A 6762-nucleotide genomic window follows, 5' to 3' on the forward strand; every position below is an offset into this window, starting at 1 on the left:
GCAAGTTGCAACACTGAGAGGCATTGACAATTTGCAAAAGAGTTTGCTTCTCACCGAGCAAGCACTCTTTGGGGTAGACGAGGGGGAGGGTGACAGAGAGGAGGCTGAGGAAAGTGAGGTAGCTAGCTGGGTAACAGTTAGAAAGCAGGGTAGAGGGAAGAGTGCCAGGGAGGCTAGCCCTGATCTGACACACCCCAACAAGTTTGCACGTTAGGCAGATGAGGGGGATGTCAGTCCAGGGATGGCACTGCCGCAGCCAGACACTTCCTCTGCCAGTCAGGGGAATGCCAGCTCCAGTAAGCAGGGGACCAGGAGAGCAGGGCAGGCCAGACAGGTGCTGGTAGTGGGAGACTCCATTATTAGGGGAACAGATAGGGCAATCTGTCACAAAGACTGTGATCGCCGAACAGTGTGCTGTCTTCCTGGCGCTAGAGTTCGACACATCGCGGATCGGGTTGACAGTTTACTGGGAGGGGCTGGAGACGATCCAGCGGTCATGGTCCATATCGGAACCAATGACAAAGTTAGGGGTAGGTGGAGAGTCCTTAAAAATGATTTCAGGGATTTAGGTCAAAAGCTTAGGACAAGGACCTCAAAGGTAGTGTTTTCCAAAATACTGGCTGTACCACAAGTCACACAAGAAAGGCAGCGGGAGATTAGGGAGATTAATAAATGGCTCAAGAACTGGTGTAGGAAGGAGGGGTTTGGGTTCCTGGAGAACTGGGCCGATTTTTCTATCGGCTACAGGCTCTATCGTAGTGATGGGCTGCACCTCGAAGGGGAAGGGGCAGCTGTGTTGGAGAGAAGATGGCTAGAAGGTTGGAGGAGTGTTTAAACTAGGGACTGGGGGGGAGGAAAATTACATTATAGGAGGGGAAGATAGTGCAGATAGAGACCGGGGGCAAGGTAGTGAGACTGGGGGAGGAATGGATGGAGGGACTAGAACAGTTCAGAAGGAAAGGTGTAGTGTAAAAAATATACATAAACCTCTCAAATGTATGTATACTAATGCCAGAAGCCTGACCAATAAAAATGGTGAACTGGAATTAGTGATGTGTGAGGAGGACTATGACATAGTGGGAATAACTGAGACATGGCTGGATGATAGCTATGACTGGGCAGTTCATGTACCAGGTTACAGTCTGTTTAGAAAGGATCGTCAAAACCGGAGAGGGGGAGGGGTCTGCCATTATGTAAAGTCCTGTCTAAAGACCACACTCCGCGAAGATATAAGTGAGGGACATGAACATGTGGAGTCAGTGTGGGTAGAGATACATGAAGCTAAAAACAACAATAAATTACTAATAGGAGTTTACTATAAACCACCTAATATACCAGAGTCCACAGAAAATCTACTACTAAACGAGATAGACGAGGCGGCAAATCATAATGAGGTGGTTATTATGGGGGACTTCAACTTCCCAGATATAGACTGGGAAACTGAAACTTGTATATCTCATAAAGGAAACAGGTTCTTGGCAATAACCAAAGACAATTACCTCTCCCAACTGGTTCAGGACCCGACTAGAGGGATGGCCATACTGGACTTAGTACTAACCAATAGGCCTGACAGAACAACAGACGTGCAGGTTGGGGGACACCTGGGAAATAGTGACCACAAAGTAATAACCTTCCAATTATCATTCAAGAGAGCGTTTCTACAGGGAGGAACAAAAATACCAAACTTCAAAAAAGCTAAATTTAGCCAACTAAGAGAGGCCATAGGCCAAACTAACTGGGACAAAGTCCTCAAAAATAAAAATACAGCCACAAAATGGGATATCTTTAAAAACATCCTAAAATCTCATTGTGAGAGGTACATACCGTATGGGAATAAAAGGTTAAGGAACAAAAAGAAACCAATGTGGATAAATAGAACTGTAAAGAAAGCAATAAATGACAAAAAGAAAGCATATAATTCACTGAAACAGGAGGGTAGCGAGGAAGCACTGAAAAACTATAAGGAAAAAAATAGAACATGTAAAAAACAAATAAAAGCGGTCAAACTAGAGACCGAGAAATTAAAACTAACCCTAAAATGTTCTTCAATTATATAAATGTTAAAAAGTATAAATCTGAAGGTGTCGGCCCTTTAAAGAGTAATGAGGGGGGAGTCGCCGAGAGCGACGAGGAGAAAGCAAAGCTGTTAAATATTTTTTTCTCCAATGTATTCACTGAGGAAAATAAACTGTCAGGTGACATGCAGAATGTAAAAGTAAATTCCCCATTAAAAGTGTCCTGTCTGACCCAGGAAGAAGTACATCAGCGACTTAAAAAGATTAAAATAGACAAATCGCCAGGACCGGATGGCATACACCCCCGTATCCTAAGGGAATTAAGTAATGTCATAGCCAGACCCTTATTTCTGATATTTGCAGACTCTATACTGACAGGGAATGTCCCACAGGATTGGCGCATGGCAAATGTGGTGCCAATATTCAAAAAGGGTCCAAAAACAGAGCCTGGAAACTATAGGCCGGTAAGTTTAACATCTGTTGTGGGTAAACTGTTTGAAGGTTTTCTGAGAGATGCTATATTAGAGCATCTCAACGGAAATAAGCAAATAACGCCATATCAGCATGGCTTCGTGAGGGATCGGTCATGCCAAACTACTTTAATCAGTTTCTTTGAGGAGGTAAGTTCTAGACTTGACAGCGGCGAATCAATGGATGTCGTGTATCTGGACTTCTCCAAAGCATTTGACACTGTACCACATAAAAGGTTAGTATATAAAATGAGAATGCTCGGACTGGGAGAAAACGTCTGTAAGTGAGTAAGTAACTGGCTCAATGATAGAAAACAGAGGGTGGTTATTAACGGTACACACTCAGATTGGGTCACTGTCACTAGTGGAGTACCTCAGGGGTCAGTATTGGGCCCTATTCTCTTCAATATATTTATTAATGATCTTGTAGAAGGCTTGCATAGTAAAGTATCAATTTTCGCAGATGACACTAAACTGTGTAAAGTAATTTACACTGATGAGGACAGTATACTGTATATATACTACAGAGGACAGTATACTGTATATATACTACAGAGGACAGTATACTGTATATATACTACAGAGGACAGTATACTGCTACAGAGGGATCTGGATAGATTGGAGGCTTGGGCAGATAAGTGGCAGATGAGGTTTAACAATGAGAAATGTTATGCACATGGGAAGGAATAATGCAAGTCACCCATACATACTAAATGGTAAAACACTCGGTAACACTGACATGGAAAAGGATCTAGGAATTTTAATAAACAGCAAACTAAGCTGCAAAAACCAGTGTCAGGCAGCTGCTGCCAAGGCCAACAAGATAATGGGTTGCATCAGAAGGGGTATAGATGCCCGTGATAAGAACATAGTCCTACCACTTTACAAATCGCTAGTCAGACCACACATGGAGTACTGTGTACAGTTCTGGGCTTCTGTGAACAAGGCAGACATAGCAGAGCTGGAGAGGGTCCAGAGGAGGGCAACTAAAGTAATAACTGGAATGGGGCAACTACAGTACCCTGAAATATTATTACAATTAGGGCTATTCACTTTAGAAAAAAGACGACTGAGGGGAGATCTAATTACTATGTATAAATATATCAGGAGTCAGTACAGAGATCTCTCCCATCATCTATTTATCCCCAGGATGGTGACTGTGACGAGGGGACATCCTCTGCGTCTGGAGGAAAGAAGGTTTGTACACAAACATAGAAAAGGATTCTTTACGGTAAGAGCAGTGAGACTATGGGACTCTCTGCCTGAGGAGGTGGTGATGGCGAGTACAATAACGGAATTCAGGAGGGGCCTGGACGTATTTCTGGAGTGTAATAATATTACAGGCTACAGCTACTAGAGAGGGGTCGTTGATCCAGAGAGTTATTCTGATGCCTGATTGGAGTCGGGAAGGAATTTTTTATTCCTCTAAAGTGGGGGAAAATGGCTTCTACCTCACAGGAATTTTTTTTTGCCTTCCTCTGGATCAACTTGCAGGATAACAGGCCGAACTGGATGGACAAATGTCTTTTTTCGGCCTTATGTACTATGTATGTTACTATGTTACTATATCCCCCTGTAAGAGATCCAGGGCTGCCAGGCAGCAGGGGGCAGACCCCCCTCCCTCCCCAGTTTGAATATCATTGGTGGCCAGTGTGCAGCCCCCCCGGCCCCCCCTTCCTCCCTCTATTGTATTAATACATTGGTGGCCAGTGTGCGGCCTCCTCTCCCCCCCCCCTCCCCAAATATTGGTGGCAGCGGAGTTCCGATCGGAGTCCCAGTTTAATCGCTGGGGCTCCGATCGGTAACCATGGCAACCAGGACACTACTGCAGTCCTGGTTGACATGGTTACTTAGCAATATTAGAAGCATCATACTTACCTGTTGGCTGCTGCGCTGTCTGTGACCGGCCGGCAGCTCCTGCTACTGGTAAGTGAAAGATCATTAAGCAATGTGATGCACAGACCTGTCACTTACCAGTAGGAGGAGCTCCCGGCCGGTCACAGACAGCGCAGCAGCCAGCAGGTAAGTATGATGCCTCTAATATTGCTAAGTAACCATGGCAACCAGGACTGCAGTAGCGTCCTGGTTGCCATGATTACCGATCGGAGCCCCAGCGATTAAACTGGGACTCCGATCGGAACTCTGCTGCCACCAATGATCGGGGGGGGGGAGGGGAGGCCGCACACTGGCCACCAATGTTATAAATACAATAGAGGGAGGGGGGGCCGGGGGGGGGGGCGCACACTGTGCCACTAATGTTATAAATACAATAGAGGGAGGGGGGGCTGGGGGGGCCGCACACTGGCCACCAATGTTATAAATACAATAGAGGGAGGGAGGGGGGGGGGCCGCATACTGGCCAACAATGATATTCAAACTGGGGAGGGGGGGGGGTCTGCCCCCTGCTGCCTGGCAGCCCTGGATCTCTTACAGGGGGATATGATACGCACAATTAACCCCTTCAGGTGCGGCACCTGAGGGGTTAATTGTACGGATCACAGCCCCCTGTAAGAGATCGGGTGCTGCCAGGCAGCAGGGGGCAGTCCTGTACACAGTTCTCAGTATATTCTAACTAGAAGCGTCCCTATCACCATGGGAACACCTCTGTGTTAGAATATACTGCCGGATCTGAGTTTTCACGAAGTGAAAACTCAGCTCTGAAAAAGTTTTTATGCAGACGGATCTTCGGATCCGTCTGTATGACAATAACCTACGGACACGGATGCTAATCTTGTGTGCATCCGTGTTTTTTCACGGACCCATTGACTTGAATGGGTTCGTGAACCGTGTTCCGTCAAAAAAATATGACAGGTCATATTTTTTTGACGGACAGGATACATGGATCACGGAGGTGGATGACAAACGGTGCATTTTCCGAGTTTACAACTGACCCATTGAAAGTCAATGGATCCACAGAAAATCACGGAAAGCGGAACAACGGCCCCGGGTGCACACAACGGTCGTGTGCATGAGGCCTAAGACAGAGAGTCGCACTGAGACTGTGGCAATTCCAAAACTCTGTGCTGATTATTTATTAGTGCATTTATATCACGGTCAGAGCTTTATAGTGTAACGCAGAGTTCCAACTCCACTCCAAAGAAACAAATGATATTTTTTTATCTACTGGCAGTCACCACTAGGGGGAGCTTAGGACCACACATCACACTTTTTATACATGGATCTGAATATTAAAGCTGTATGCAATAAGCTCCTGAGTGCCTCCTATTGGTGACTTCTGGGAAATAAAAAATTATCATCTAACTTTGTGTCTCCGCAGAGGATTTGGAGATATTATACATGGTTGAGTTGGATTCTGTGGATTTTCTGCAAGATGTTTGGTACTTACCAAAGCTGGGGTCCCTCCAAGTCCTTTGCTGTCCCCATTGCTTGAGGTCCCTGTAGTCCACCCAATACTCTCATAGTTAAACATAATAAAAGTAAGACTTCTATTAGAGCACAGGACGGCCTGGAACGTGTTCACCTACAAATATGCAAAACTATCAGCTATGTGCCATCACAGAGTAAGGGCAGTGAGGTCATGCACTCTAGTACGACACAATAAGAAACTGATCAATAGTTCTAGGCTACTACTTAGACTCCTAGTCCATGTAGCAGGTTAGCCTGTGAATGAGGTCATAAAGTCTATATAGCAGGTTAGCATGTGATTCGGTGGTGATGTCACAGAGCGAGGGCAGTGAGGTCACACAGTCTATGTAGCAGGTTAGCATGTGATTGGGTGGTGATGTCACAGAGTAAGGGCAGTGAGGTCACACGGTGTATCCAGCAGTTTAATGTGATTGGATAGCGATGTCATAGAGCGAGGGCAGATAGGTCATACAGTCTATGTAGCTCGTTAGTCTGTGACTGGCTGATGATGTCATAGAGTGGGGGCAGGAGGTTAAACAGTCTATGTAGCAGGTTAGCATGTGATTGGGTGGTGATGTCATAGAGCGAGGGTAGTGAGGTCACACAGTCTATGTAGCAGGTTAGCATGTGATTGGATGGTGATGTCATAGAGCGAGGGTAGTGAGGTCACACAGTCTATGTAGCTGGTTAGTCTGTGACTGAAACCAAACAAATATTGTATTAATCTCCCTTATTTTAAAAAATACCTTTTATTAAATATACAGTACATTAAAATGTGAAAACCTCTCAAGGAAGTATAATTTTTAATCTTTAGCCGTCATATAATACACCATCTCTATAGGGTCTGGGTTATAGACAAGTATATCCAGAGGTGGGACATGAGATGGGAGGATGGGATTATAGATGTCTTT

This window comes from Bufo gargarizans, chromosome 2, assembly GCF_014858855.1.
Source record: "Bufo gargarizans isolate SCDJY-AF-19 chromosome 2, ASM1485885v1, whole genome shotgun sequence".
In the NCBI taxonomy this organism is placed as follows: domain Eukaryota; kingdom Metazoa; phylum Chordata; class Amphibia; order Anura; family Bufonidae; genus Bufo; species Bufo gargarizans.